Genomic DNA, 15,061 nt, shown 5'->3' on the forward strand with positions numbered 1-15,061 from the left:
GAAATGAACACTTGAAGTAGATCACTCTGTAATGACTCTATATAATATGAGTTTCACTTTTTGTATTGAAGACCTGAAATAAATTAACTTTGTGATGATATTCTAATTTTGTGAGAAGCATCTGTACAGTATTAATTCATTTAGACGGGCACCCTAAAAGGGATAGACTGAAGGGGCCTGTAATTGTGGTATGATGGAATATCAAGAGGGTCTGTGGACAGTGGGGGTATATTCACTCCCAAATAAAGAGTCTAGATGTTTAATTAATGAGTATGGCCAAAATTTAATTCAGAGAAATAAATATTGTATGTGGATCAGGTAAATGGACAGAAAGGTTATATGGCAGTGTGGGGAGACTAGTATAGGTGTATGGTATGCCATGTGGGTTATGCAAGGAGGGGATACACTCACCTATTGACTGAAGGAGGATCAACATGTCTAGGAAGAAAATGATGGTACATTAGTTAAGCCAGTCCATTTCCCTATTGAATCCCTTGGGCCAGCTGCACTGGGGCCAGGAGGTGCAGGAGAGCCATGCAGGCAGGGGCATACTGCCAGGGACAGGGGCCCAGCTTTCAGCTGCTTCAGTAGACTGATGCCAGCACTGTACTGTACAGTAAATGTGTATCCCAGTTTTGCAGACACTGCAGGCTGTCTGTGGGCGTCTGCTCTTCTTATGTCACCTGTGCACCTGTTATAATCTGCTGGAGAGGAGCCAGGGCAGCAGATAGGTGACAGGGCTTCATCTGATTCCTGCCTCTTGTTTTGTTTCTGAGGAGGATCTCTTTGAGGCCCTGTGAGATTTATTGCACCATTTTACACTTACATACAGATCAGGTCGCTCTGTCAGTGGGAACCATCAGCTCCAGCATCACCCGATCTGTATGTAAGCTCAAGATGCAGCAATAACTCATAGTGATCCTCAGATAGAGACTGCAGACACCAAAATAGAGTCACCCTGCAATATTGTTTTTTTCTTTTACAGCAACGTAATGAGTAAGACCCGGGATGGGTCGACGTGTCTGCAATGTTATTTAGTCACTTTGTATTATAATTTTTTTTCCCCTTGCTTCTCCCTTGTTTCACGGACTTGAATTGAATAAAATCATTTTTTGCATCACCTGAACCAAAGCGTGTGTGCATAAATTTGACTATGTTGATCAAGACGGGAGTTGAACAGACTCAATGGATGACATAGGAGAAATCAGCCACATCAATCAAGGAAGGATGATGGCAATTGTGGAGACAGAAAAAGTGCTGAGTACAGTCTGGAGATGACCAGTAGATCAGATGGTGACGATCAGCACAGGACACGGGAGAATTATAAAAGTTATATTCTTAGCTATGCAGAGCACTTGGGCCCTTATAAAAATGTTGCTTTTAACTGTGACTGAAAAGTGGTGGTTATAGTTTATATAGGGAAAACCTGATGACAGGTTGTCTGTAAATGGGGGTTTCACCATTTTTTGAAAACTAGACAGGGGCAAGGGATCTTGCTCCAGCGCCAACATTTTTGCAGTTTCTTTGAGGCCCAAAAGTGATAATATCTGTCCATTCAGGCTCCTGACCGCTGAGGCCATTTATTTTCTGCAGAGTCAAAAGAATGATGCACAAGATGTCACAAGTCAACTCATCCTGTAGCCAATAAGTGGCCCCATCAGTCAGGTGAATGAATGGACAGAATATCATCCCTTCGAGTTCTGGTGGAGACCACCTGAGTGGCATCTCTGGAGCAATGGAGGTTCGGAAGCGTAAGTAGCACTTATTTCTTTATTTTACAAAGATTCCTTACTTCTGTTCAGTTTTCCAAAATGTGGTGGAAAATCTTTTTTAAGTCTTACATAACAGTTGTGTGTACTTCCCTATTAATGGTGTGACATTTCCCCCTTTCATAAGGGAAGTGATAAATGTGCTAAAAAAGTAAAAACAGTTCCTTAATTTCCAAACTAACATTGTAACATAGTAACATAGTTAGTAAGGCCGAAAAAAGACATTTGTCCATCCAGTTCAGCCTATATTCCATCATAATAAATACCCAGATCTACGTCCTTCTACAGAACCTAATAATTGTATGATACAATATTGTTCTGCTCCAGGAAGACATCCAGGCCTCTCTTGAACCCCTCGACTGAGTTCGCCATCACCACCAACATTGTATGCATGGTTGCTTTCCCATATGCACAGGATCAATCCATCATGAATATCTGCAGATCACTTTTGACGTGGATTATTTGCTTAATTTCAGCATTTTCACTTTGTCAGTGCATTCTGAGACAGAAATGTCAGGTGCTGGAAAAGAAGTATTATGCACTACATGTGGACCTGAAGTTTGGTTTGTGTTCTGAGTTTGAGGAGCTGGATTTTACAATTGCTGTGAATTGTGACATGGTGGAAGATCTCGAAATGGCACTGAAGGAGGTCCCTTTGGACTCTGACTGGCTTTGTCTTACAAATTATCTGGGAGTCACCATAGACACAAAGTCCTTCCACCAATTTACCAACTTAAAAGCACTTTACTTACATGGAGATTTGATTACTCAAGCTCAAGCTTTCAAAGGTCTCTCTCAGCTCTCCATCCTATGGATAGAGTCAAGAGCTATGGATGGTAATATAAATCTACATAAAGATACCTTTTATGGATTGAATGTTCTGCAAGAGCTTAAATTATCTGGTCTACGTTTATCACAGTTTAATTCTTCCATATTTAGCCATCTGCCTCTCCTAACAAATCTAATTCTGGAATATAACATCACTTGTATAGGTACAGTAATCGAAATCTTGAAAGAATTAGAAAATTTGCAGAAACTCTCATTTATTAGCAATAATATTGAAGAATTGAGGGAGTCTGGCTGTTTAACTTCACAATATCCTTCCAGCAATAGCCAGGTTATGGACTTCAACATCAGTTACCTTCATCTGAGTCAAAGTCAGTTATGGATAACTGAAAGACATTTTCTGCACAATTTCCCTCATTTGGAAATGTTAAGTCTCAAAATGACTGGATTTGATATTGAAGACATCCTATCATCTGGTATTAAAACAATCAAGACTTTCATGTCAGTCGGAAATTCTTTTTATCTACCTGAAATTTGCAAGCTTGCCTCATTCTTTAAAGTCAAGGAACTATTGTTAATAAACAATGCCATAAATCGTTTTAGTACATCTTCCGGCTCATGCAAGAGGTTACAGAAGTTAGATTTGTCTTATAATTACTTACAGGCAATTCACTTGAATCAAATAAAAAGGCTCAGCAGTTTATTAGAACTAAATCTATGCAATAATGAAATAACTTATGTGAAGATTTGTGGAAATGACTCCTCTACAGAAATGGAACTGGTTTACCTTAACTTATCAATTAATTATTTAACAAGGGTTCAAAAACTGCAATTTGCCTGCCTCAAAAATCTTCGCATCTTGGCGTTAGATAATAATCGCATTAACTACATTGAAGATTCTGCTTTCGATGGTCTAAGCCACCTGCAAATTTTAAATTTACAGTATAACAGCATATTTCTTATAGGTGAGTCGACTTTTCAGAACCTGTTTTCGATAACACATTTAAATTTGTATGAGAATATATTATACAAAATCGATGGAAACGCTTTTAGATCCATGATAAATCTTCGAGACTTTAGTGTGACTTTTGCCGACATGCTTGACATATATTGGTGGCATTCTGTAGGACATTGGCTTCAGCATTTGTCTGCGAAAACAGAACAAAATTTGCAATTAGTAAATGAATATTTAGATTCTTTTCCAGTGATGGAATATTTGGAATTAGATTCCCAAGACATATTTATAAATTGTGATGATTATGTTTTCAGCGAAATTAAGGAGCTGCACTTAAAAAATATAATAGCTTTTCAGTGTTTTGAGATGGAAAGTAACCCATTTTCCAAATTTACAAATTTGGAAAAACTTTACTATGCTTCAAATTCTGATTATCTCACTGATGTCACTCTTAATAGCAGCATGAAACATTTGCCAATGTTGAACTTTCTCCATCTGAAGGACACAGACAAGTTAGTTAAATCTGGTCAGATAAATTTTCACGAGCTATTTCATGGGTTATTTAATCTCAGAGTCTTGTATTTAGAAAATTCGGGAATTGATCAGTTTGATTCGGAAGATATTTTCTGTGATTTAAAGCAATTGGAATTTCTAGTCATTGAAAACCAGATCATTCAAGAGATGAAGGGAAGCGTGTTTGACGTGATGCCTAACCTGAAATACATTCTCTTTTTGCAAACCAGATTTCCCTGCCAATGTGAATTTAGTGAGCTATTCACATGGCTTGAAGCTGGAACTTCTGTGTCTATCATTAATTTCCACAATCAGGAATGTTATGTATATAAAACCAACATGAATTTAGTGTCATTCTTATTGAATAATTGTCAGAGTGATCTAAATTTTATAATGTTTATATTGACATTTGTCTTTACTTTGCTATTTATGTCTATCTCCCTCTTCTATGAAAGTATCTGGTGGTATATACTGTACATGTTTTATACAATCAAATGTTGGCTCAGTAGTAGGCACAGAAAAAGAGACCACTATGAATATGACGTATTTGTGTCATATAATGGCCACGAAGAACAGTGGGTGACAGAGCAGCTTCTCCATAACTTGGAGCAAATCGGTCCTCCTTTCTTTAAAGTGTGTATCCACAACCGAGACTTTGAGATTGGCAGAGACATTGTGGAGAACATTGTGGACAGTATCTATAACAGCAGGTGGACAATCTGTGTTATCACACGTAGTTACCTTCAGAGCAACTGGTGCTCCCTGGAGATAAGAATGGCAACTAAGCAGAGAGTAAGGATTCCCTCATCCTGGTGTTCCTGGATGACATCCCTAGAGAAGAGCTTCAGTATTACCACAGAATTACTAAAATTTTAGAGAAGAAGACCTACTTGGAGTGGCCGGAAGATGAAGATGGGCAGCAGCTGTTCTGGGCCAGATTACGCAAAGTTATTAATAACGATGGAAGAAAACCAAGATAGAAAAGATCAATAGTACCAGACTAATAAAGCCTAATACTATGCCCAATGTATTGATATAATTGCTTCCACACTGATCACACACTTTATGCTGAACTCACAGTCAATTATTGAGCTAGAAATTGCACCACCACCAACCAAAGAAAAATATCAAGTACATATACTGTATGATTTCATTTACATTTATTTTGTATCACTGTGTACTGCTTAAAAATGTTATTTTCTCACAGCCATAACCATACTGCTGCTGGTGGCAACGCAAATATAATCAATTTTTTATTAATAGATGGCAATCTATCTGTGACGTCTTCTTGATAATAAAGTATAACTTGAGTAACATCTTAACCATGAGATGTATAGGTATGTTTTCACGTTTCAGCACGATTAACAGAAATATATTGGTTTCTTACATTTTATTGTTTTACATTTTGATGAATTAATAAAAGAGCAATACAAAAATACTACATTAACTATGAGTTATCTACAATTACATAGAAATAGGTGAATCATCGGGTGTGCTGATTTCTGCACTTCGCTGCTTGGAGTGGACTAATTTTCAACCACCCTCAGAGCGCCAGGTGGACAGGTGGTAAGTGAAGGATGTCATCAGAGCGAGCCTGGACCTTAACAGTGTGTATGACCACTTTAATAAAAAGAGGAAAGGAGTGCATGCTCATTATGGTGTCCTCTAGAGTTCAACGCGGTTGATTGTAAAAGTGTGGAAGCTTAAATGGCATGTAGAATGCATGCTCAATCAGCAAATGTTCCATGGGGGAACACAGAGAAGTAGGGGTACTGACCTTTTTTACGGCTTCCAGGAGATGCACTAAACGAATATGTGCTGCAAATTGAAAAGTTAATACCTGCATTACACAGAGTGTGAATGTTCTCCAAGTGTAAAATATGTCATGTTGGGTTAAAAAAAATTAAAGAAAAATATAAAATGTGAAAACATAAAAGCCAATATCAGGACATATAACCCAAGTCTAACCTGAATATGCACTCAAACATAGACATAGTGGAATATTATCATTTGTTATATATACTCAGAAATTTATATCATAAACATGCACTAAATTATTCAAGCGAATACTGCAGTTGTACTGACATCTATATTTCCATGTAATCGCTGGGACTAGTAAAATAACTAAAAATTTTACTCCATAGAAACCCTTGAACCAACTGTCAATTATAGTCTAAAGAAAAGGTAGCGTGAGAATTCAAATAGTGAATAAAAACTAAACCTCGAAATATTAAAGAGTATCATATAGAGTAAACAGATACTGAGTCATGTAGAACTGTAATAATACACATATGGAACAAAACAAAATATACTTAAAAATAATTGTATTGATCTATTTTATTGTGGCCCTATGGTAAGACTATAGCCCTTGTGAAAACCCATTTGTTTTCTCTCTGTGCAAAGATTCTCTTTCAGTTTCTACCCCTGGAGTTGTAAAAATGTAGTCAATGCTCCTCACTCTGAAGAGATCCTCCACAGTATCTAGTCTAGGTAATGGTATTTTTGGGTTATGTCCATGGCATCCCTTGCAGAATGAATACATGTTTCCTGTTTCTGCCTCATAGCTCTCTTGTCTTAATGTGAAACCTACATACAACAGATTACACAGGAGAACTTGCACAACAAATAACCCCTATAGTGCTTGATAAGATTATATGGGTGATTTTATATTATTTTATGACAAAATAATTAGTAAATATTGACATTCTTTCACCATTGTTGCATGCCAAACAAGAGTCTGATGGTCTGCATGTCCATCTTTCACAGATTCTCCTCTCCAACAGCCCCAAGAGAAGGCTGGCATATGAGGCACATAAGCTAACCCCATAGCGGTTCCCTTGAGCTGCATGTAGAATTTCTTGTACAGAAAGTTATGTGTAAGCACAAATTCAAGAAGTTGAGGCTTCTATTTTGTCAATAAAGACATGACACATCATAAAAAATATGTAATCGTCCAAGGAATAAATTCAATATATTTATATGCGTGTTCACACATATTGTAAAGCCTAGGAACAATGCTGCCATGAGGAGGTTGAGTGGCTTTTAAGCATTTTTGTTAACATCAAAAGTTGCAATGGTGGGGTTTTAAATGTACAAATATTATATTATATTTCCTAGTAATTATTCCCTAATCCAATGCTCTAGCAAAATCTCTAAAAGTTACTTAAATTAAATGAAGAGATGCTGATATTTTTTAATAACATCTAGAATTGGTGATTTAATTCAATTGTTTTTGACACACCAGAGAAAACAACATTACCTCCCACGCTTGAGCAAGTTATTTCAAAGCAAGTTGCTGCTCACATGCTTTACTGTCTCCCCTTAATTGCTACTGCTTACAAACTTTTAGAAAAACATATGACATTAAGATAGGTAGAGAGTGGATGGATTTTTTTTAAATGGGTATAATAAATTCAGGAAACTTAAAGGGAATCTGTCAGCACTGCAGGTTTATTTAATCTGAGAACAGCATAATGTTAGGGCACAGACCCTGATTCAAGAGATATGTCACTTGCTCAGCAGATTGCTTTAAGGTACCGTCACACTAAGCGACGCTGCAGCGATACCGACAACGATCCGGATCGCTGCAGCGTCGCTGTTTGGTCGCTGGAGAGCTGTCACACAGACCGCTCTCCAGCGACCAACGATCCCGAGGTCCCCGGTAACCAGGGTAAACATCGGGTAACTAAGCGCAGGGCCGCGCTTAGTAACCCGATGTTTACCCTGGTTACCATCGTTAAAGTAAAAAAAACAAATGCTACATACTTACCTACCGCTGTCTGTCCCCGGCGCTCTGCTTCTCTGCTTTGGCTGTGAGCGCCGGGCAGCCGGAAAGCAGAGCGGTGACGTCACCGCTCTGCTTTCCGGCCGCTGTGCTCACAGCCAGACCAGAGAAGCACAGCGCCGGGGACAGACAGCGGTAGGTAAGTATGTAGCGTTTGTTTTTTTTACTTTAACGATAGTAACCAGGGTAAACATCGGGTTACTAAGCGCGGCCCTGCACTTAGTTACCCGATGTTTACCCTGGTTACCAGCGAAGACATCGCTGAATCGGTGTCACACACAACGATTCAGCGATGTCTACGGGGAGATCCAGCGACGAAACAAAGTTCTGGACTTTCTTCCCTGACCAGCGACAGCACAGCAGGGGCCTGATCGCTGCTGCCTGTCACACTGGACGATATCGCTAGCGAGGACGCTGCAACGTCACGGATCGCTAGCGATATCGTCTAGTGTGACGGTACCTTTACTTTCAATACAATCAGTGTTTTATCAGCAGGAGTTTATTAGTGAAGTGCCACATGCAAAGCAGTCGAGCTAATCTGTGTAATCTCGCCCCCACCACTGATTGGCAGATTGCTGACAATGGAACCTGCCAATCATTGGTGTGGGTAGGGTTAAACACAGCTCTGACCACTTCTATATGTGCACAAAAAAAACAGAGATTCTATCAAAATTGCACCAAGCAGCCTAATAAGGGATACATGGCTGGAATAAGGATCCACTTACCTCATATCATACAGCTCTCCGATTACATAGCAAAAACCTGCTCACTGATTCCCTGTAAGTTTTCATTCTCTTAGAAGTAACTGAATTATATTCACAGCTTCAAGTTCTTCACCAACAGTGAATGGTATATGTTCATCATGAGTATGATAGAATCCATGGAGCATGAATTTTATACGCAAAAAAATGTAGATTTCACTGCAGAAAAACAACAATTTTCAATGAAGGGAAAATGTAGGTCCCATGCTCAGCACCTGTATTTATAACAGCTTTAGCTTCATATTAGAAAGGTTAATAATCTGTAAATTGGGGGCAACAGTCATGTTGTGTATGGAACTTACATTTAAGCCTTCAAAAAAATTTGTCAGTATTTTTAGTATTTTATTTTGACGTCTTTTTTGGAAGGTTACGGCATGATGAAAACACACTATGGAAAGCAATTTGCTTTTTGAATTTTGTATGAAACCTATAGGTGAAATCAAGCTCATTGCTGCTCTGACCACTGAGCAACTTTTCTATTATTTTGAAGCTGCAATATCTCTTTTAGTTGAGCAGTGACTTTGCTGCGGTATTTGCTCAGTATGAACCTTACATTGTGACATAATATGGCTGACAGATGCAAGAAGATTAGCTGCGTCCTAAACCTATAAATTCCAGAAATATGATTTGCCTAATCTGACACTTTTGCTAGTTCTGCATGTTTTCTTTAACTTGACATTTACATATTAAAATACCCCATTGTTTCCAGGCCTTGTGCACATAGCAGAGAAGCTGTATGGAGGCACGGGAACTGCCTGCATTGTAGGTATGCTGTGGGTGGATGAATGCCTCTGTATTACACAGATGTTATACCCTGCGAGAAATCATTCTACGGAAAAACAGCTCCCTAATCTGGTTGTGATGACACAATTCTTTGTTGGATTCATTAGGATTTTTTTTTTGGAGTGCTGCTGTATGTGGATGAAATCATGCCCAAATGCTCCGACCAATGATTGGATTATTCTGATGGTAACACTTTTTATATGCTCAGAATTGTATGACTGCACTGTGAAAACCAAGCCAAATGTAGGTGAGAACAAATGGCATGGAAAACTTAAGGAGAATCAGTCAGCAGGTTTTTGCTATGTAATCACTGGACAGCATGAGGTAGCAGCTGAGACACAGATTTCAGGGATGTGTCACTTATTAGGCAGTGTGCTGTTGTTTCCATACAATGAAGGTTTTATCACCAGGAGATTATCACTGCTCAGACCACAGTACCATGAGCCCTGGTCCAACTTTGCCCCCTCCTCTGCTTAGCAGATCACAGTCAATAGTCAATGTACATAGAAAGCTTTGGTGTGGTTGTGGTTAGCTCTCTCAGCTCTGCTACATTTAAGAACTCTAATTGTGTCACAACTGCTGCACCCAGCGATATGATTGACACACCACTGGAATCAGGGCCTCTTTACATTATGCTGCACTCTGATGAGATAGAAAAAAATCTGGTGACAGATTACCTTTAATTAGCGTTCTTCATAAATAAAATTGGGGCTGTAATAATAAAAATGCAATATATACCGTATGGGATCTAAAAAGTTCAGATTGGCCATTTCTGTATAACCAAATACTTAATGTTTACCCACAGACTGTACAATGTAAAAAACAAACAAACCAATTTTTAGTTACACTCCTCAGGTCCAGTGCTGCCGCGGTATCTGTTGTTTGGCTGCAGCAATGACTTCAGGTCAACCGCGCTGTAGCCAATCAATGAGCTCAGCGGCTTGTACCTTCCTCATCAGCAGAGCAGCTGAGCTCAGTGATTGGCAGCAGCGCTGTCGATCTGACTTCACCTCTGCAGCCTATACAAAATCATTGGCCCAGGGTTGGAGACACAGACCTTGGATGGTAAGTAAAGTGAAGTTTATTTTTTATACCTAACTAAGCTGGAAAGCAAAAGTTTTCTGAAAGATTGGTAACTCCTTTAACCCCTTTACCTCCAAGGGTGGTTTGCACGTTATGGACCGGGCCAATTTTTACAATTCTGACCACTGTCCCTTTATGAGGTTATAACTCTAGAACGCTTCAACGGATCCCGTTGATTTTGACATTGTTTTCTCGAGACATATTGTACTTCATGATAGTGGTAAAATTTCTTTGCTATTACCTGCGTTTATTTGTGAAAAAAATGGAAATTTGGCGAAAATTTTGAAAATTTCGCAATTTTCCAACTTTGAATTTTTATGCAATTAAATCACAGAGATATGTCATTTTGAGGGGTCTATATGATAGAAAATACCCAAGTGTGACACCATTCTAAAAACTGCACCCCTCAAGGTGCTCAAAACCACATTCAAGAAGTTTATTAACCCTTCAGGCGTTTCACAGGAATTTTTTGAATGTTTAAATAAAAATGAACATTTAACTTTTTTCCACAAAAAATTTACTTCAGCTCCAATTTGTTTTGTTTTACCAAGGGTAACAGGAGAAAATGGACCCCAAACGTTGTTGTACAATTTGTCCTGAGTACGCCGATACCCGACATGTGGGGGTAAACCACTGTTTGGGCGCATGACAGAGCTCGGAAGCGAAGGAGCGCCATTTGACTTTTCAATGCAAAATTTACTGGAATTGAGATGGGACGCCATGTTGCGTTTGGAGAGCCACTGATGTGCCTAAACATTGAAACCCCCCACAAGTGACACCATTTTGGAAAGTAGACCCCCTAAGGAACTTATCTAGATGTGTGGTGAGCACTTTGACCTATTATGTGCTTCACAGAAGTTTATAATGTAGAACCGTAAAAATAAAAAATCATTTTTTTTCACAAAAATTATCTTTTCGCCCCCAATTTTTTATTTTCCCAATGGTAAGAGAAGAAATTGGACCCTAAAAGTTGTTGTACAATTTGTCCTGAGTGCGCTGATACCCCATATGTGGGGGGAACCAACGTTTAGGCACATGGGAGGGATCGGAAGGGAAGGAGCGCCATTTGGAATGCAGACTTAGATGGAATGGTCTGCAGGCATCACATTGCGTTTGCAGAGCCCCTAATGTACCTAAACAGTAGAAACCCCCCACAAGTGACACCATTTTGGAAAGTAGACCCCCTAAGGAACTCATCTAGATATGATGTGAGAGCTTTGAACCCCCAAGTGTTTCACTACAGTTTATAACGCAGAGCCGCGCAAATAAAAAATACTTTTTTTTCCACAAAAATTATTTTTTAGCCCCTAGTTTTGTATTTTTCCAAGGGTAACAGGAGAAATCGGACCCTAAATATTGTTGTCCAATTTGTCCTGAGTACGCTGATACCCGATATGTGGGGGGAATCACCGTTTGAGTGCATGGCAGAGCTCGGAAGGGAAGGAGCATCATTTGGAATGCAGACTTAGATGGATTGGTCTGCAGGCGTCACATTGCGTTTGCAGAGCACCATATGTACCTAAACAGTAGAAACCCCCACAAGTGACCCCATATTGGAAACTAGACCCCCCAAGGAACTTATCTAGATGTGTTGTGAGAACTTTGAACCCCCAAGTGTTTCACTACAGTTTATATCGCAGAGCCATGAAAATAAAAAATCCTTTTTTTCCCACAAAAATTATTTTTTAGCCCCCAGTTTTGTATTTTCCCAAGGGTGACAGGAGAAATTGGACCCCAAAAGTTATTGTACAATTTGTCCTGAGTACGCTGATACCCCATATGTTGGGGTAAACCCCTGTTTGGGCACACGGGAGAGCTCGGAAGGGAAGGAGTGCAGTTTTACTTTTTCAACGCAGAATTGGCTGGAATTGAGATCGGACGCCATGTCGCGTTTGGAGAGCCCCTGATGTGCCTAAACAGTGGAAACCCCCCAATTATAACTGAAACCCTAATCCAAACACACCCCTAACGCTAATCCCAACGGTAACCCTAACCACACCTCTAACCCAGACACACCCCTAACCCTAATCCCAACCCTATTCCCAACCGTAAATGTAATCCAAACCCTAACCCTAACTTTAGCCCCAACCCTAACTGTAGCCTTAACCCTAGCCCCAACCCTAGCCCTAACCCTAGCCCCAACCCTAACCCTAGCCCTAACCCTAACCCTAGCCCTAACCCTAACCCTAGCCCTAACAACCGTAGCCCTAACCCTAGCCCTAACCCTAATGGGAGAATGGAAATAAATACATTTTTTACATTTTTTAATTTTTCCCTAACTAAGGGGGTGATGAAGGGGGGTTTGATTTACTTTTATAGCGGTTTTTTTAGCGGATTTTTATGATTGGCAGCCGTCACACACTAAAAGACGCTTTTTATTGCAAAAAATATTTTTTGCGTTACCACATTTTGAGAGCTATAATTTTTCCATATTTTGGTCCACAGAGTCATGTGAGGTCTTGTTTTTTGCGGGACGAGTTGAAGTTTTTACTGGTCACATTTTTGGGCATGTGACATTTTTTGATCGCTTTTTATTCTGATTTTTGTGAGGCAGAATGACAAAAAAACAGCTATTCATGAATTTCTTTTGGGGGAGGCGTTTATACCGTTCCGCGTTTGGTAAAATTGATAAAGCAGTTTTATTCTTCGGGTCAGTACGATTACAGTGATACCTCATTTATATATTTTTTTTTTTACGTTTTGGCACTTTTATACGATAAAAACTATTTCATAGAAAAAATAATTATTTTTGCATCGCTTTATTCTGAGGACTATAACTTTTTTATTTTTTTGCTGATGATGCTGTATGGCGGCTCGTTTTTTGCGGGACAGGATGACGCTTTCACCGGTACCATGGTTATTTATATCTGTCTTTTTGATTGCGCGTTATTCCATTTTTTGTTCGGTGGTATGATAATAAAGCGTTGTTTTTTGCCTCATTTTTTTTTTTCTTACGGTGTTTACTGAAGGGGTTAACTAGTGATATAGTTTTATAGGTGGGGTCGTTACAGACGCGGCAATACTAAATATGTGTACTTTTATTGTTTGGTTTTTATTTTTTTAGATAAAGAAATGTATTTATGGGAATAATATATATATTTTTTTTATTATTTAGGAATTTTTTTATTATTTTTTTTACACATGTGGAATTTTTTTAAAAATTTTTTTTACTTTGTCCCATGGGGGGACATCACAGATCGGTGATCTGACAGTTTGCACAGCACTCTGTCAGATCACCGATCTGACTTGCAGCACTGCAGCCTTCACAGTGCCTGCTCTGAGCAGGCTCTGTGAAGCCACCTCCCTCCCTGCAGGACCCGAATGCCGCGGCCATCTTGGATCCGGGCCTGGAGCAGGGAGGGAGGTGAGCAGACCCTCGCAGCAACGCAATCACATCGCGTTGTTGCGGGGGTCTCAGGGAAGCCCGCAGGGAGCTCCCTCCCTGCGCGATGCTTCCCTGTACCGCCGGCACACCGCGATCATGTTTGATCGTGGTGTGCCGGGGGTTAATGTGCCGGGGGAGGTCCGTGACCGCTCCTGGCACATAGTGCCGGATGTCAGCTGCGACAGGCAGCTGACAACCGGCCGCGATCGGCCGCTCTCCCCCCGTGAGCGCGACCGATCGCGCTGGACGTACTATTCCGTCCTTGGGAAGTAGGACCCACCCCACATGGACAGAATAGTACGTCCATTGGCAGAAAGGGGTTAATGTAGGAGGAAACTATGGATAAATTAATTACATATTTTTCTTTTTTAGGCAGCTATTGTAAAACTAAGTTATACTGAGCAGAAGAAGTCCATAATCCTTGAGACAATGTAACTTCTCCCCTGAAGAAGCCACATCTTTAGTGGCGATACGCGTGGGGTTCACCCGCCATTACTCCTTGCTCACATGGCTCTCGGTCAGGCTCTGGCCTTCCTTTTTCCTTACCTTTAGGTGGATAACAGGTCTTGAATATCAGCAGATATTTATGTTACTTTGACCATGCTATATTTTGCACTTACGTCCATGACTGGGACACCTTATTAGGTGTGTCCAGCTGGGTTTGTTGGACGGTTGTATTGTAGGATTTTAGGATTCTGTCTTCCACTATTGTTTACATTATCCAGTCTACTTACCCAGATATGGTCGTTACCATTTGTCAGACATGTTGATATATGTGTATGTGCGCATATTTTGGCACGGGCATACATAGAACCATTTCCTTTTTTGTTCCACCACACAATCTATATGGTACTGTGAATAGATGGGGCCGCTCATATATATATTTTTGAATGATATTAATACATTTATTTCTGAGTCCATGTCTACAACACTGAGCATGTTTGGGTAGTGACGGGGTGTCCATGATCCACTTTTTGGATTTTCACAATTGTTTTTAAATGGTTTTAACTGTTGTGTCCTAAGTGTAATGATTGTGCTGAATTTTTTCTATAATAAACTGAGTATTTAATCTGTCTGGGTGTTCCCTAAACATAATTGTCATGCTTTTTCTTGCGTCTTGCATGTTCTCAACTTTTTTGCCCATAGGTGAACCCCATTCTTAATACTGTATAGTGGTGCCCTCCACACCCCATTTCTTGTTCTAACGTTACCACAGATGGCGCTCCACTAAGGCCGGCCTCA

General features: G+C 39.8%; 1 long non-coding RNA gene and 1 pseudogene across 1 annotated transcript in view; one reads left to right on the top strand and one right to left on the bottom strand.

Annotated features, from left to right (window-relative positions):
• The window catches only part of LOC138667767 (uncharacterized), a 46,232-nt gene extending 45,636 nt beyond the window's left edge, over nt 1-596 (bottom strand). The window contains exon 1 of the long non-coding RNA XR_011318927.1: nt 412-596. This is a non-coding gene — a long non-coding RNA (uncharacterized lncRNA). The remainder of the gene's footprint in view (nt 1-411) is intronic.
• A 1,577-nt stretch (nt 597-2,173) lies between these two features.
• LOC138665720 (toll-like receptor 13) lies at nt 2,174-5,345 on the top strand (annotated as a pseudogene).
• Nucleotides 5,346-15,061: the final 9,716 nt, after the last annotated feature.

Source organism: Ranitomeya imitator, chromosome 2 (assembly GCF_032444005.1).
Source record: "Ranitomeya imitator isolate aRanImi1 chromosome 2, aRanImi1.pri, whole genome shotgun sequence".
Lineage (NCBI taxonomy): Eukaryota > Metazoa > Chordata > Amphibia > Anura > Dendrobatidae > Ranitomeya > Ranitomeya imitator.